A 636-nucleotide genomic window follows, 5' to 3' on the forward strand; every position below is an offset into this window, starting at 1 on the left:
TACAGGTTGTTCCCCCACCTCCAAATATATGCACACTAAATTTTGTTGCCTTATTTATTGCACAAATTATGAGTGTATTTCTTTTTTCATTCAGGATAATCAACGAACCGTAACTTAGAGGATCCAAAGTAATTTTGAATGATGCAACGGATGAGGAACATGTTGAAGCATAAGCTCTTTATGAAGTGGTGCGATAGGATGGAAACATCTTGCAGACAGCATGCTCGGAGGTGAAAACTGAAATGTTCCAGACACAACTTACTACAGGTTTGATTGATTTTTTGTGTTTTCATTTATATGCTTGATACATGTTGTCTGTTTTTAGCTTGTATTTGGTTTTGGTCCTGGGACTTAATGTCCATTTTGGGTATTTTACTTTATGGTATTATTGATCATAATTGTTATATATTTTTTGCTAATTAATAAAAAGAAATTGATTCTAGAAAAAAATGAAAGGTTTCTTCGTGGATTGTTGTTCGTTTCTTGTGTGTCATGGGAGATGATTATCTGAAGCTGGAAGGTCCAGTCCACGTCTTCTACTGGCGCTCGTGGATCATCATTGCTATGGTGGTGGAGGTTTTTAAAGATAGTGGTGGTGACCTTCTTTTTTTTTATAAGTTAAAATGCATTCAAAAG

This window comes from Papaver somniferum, chromosome 11 (assembly GCF_003573695.1).
Source record: "Papaver somniferum cultivar HN1 chromosome 11, ASM357369v1, whole genome shotgun sequence".
Classification (NCBI taxonomy): Eukaryota; Viridiplantae; Streptophyta; class Magnoliopsida; order Ranunculales; family Papaveraceae; genus Papaver; species Papaver somniferum.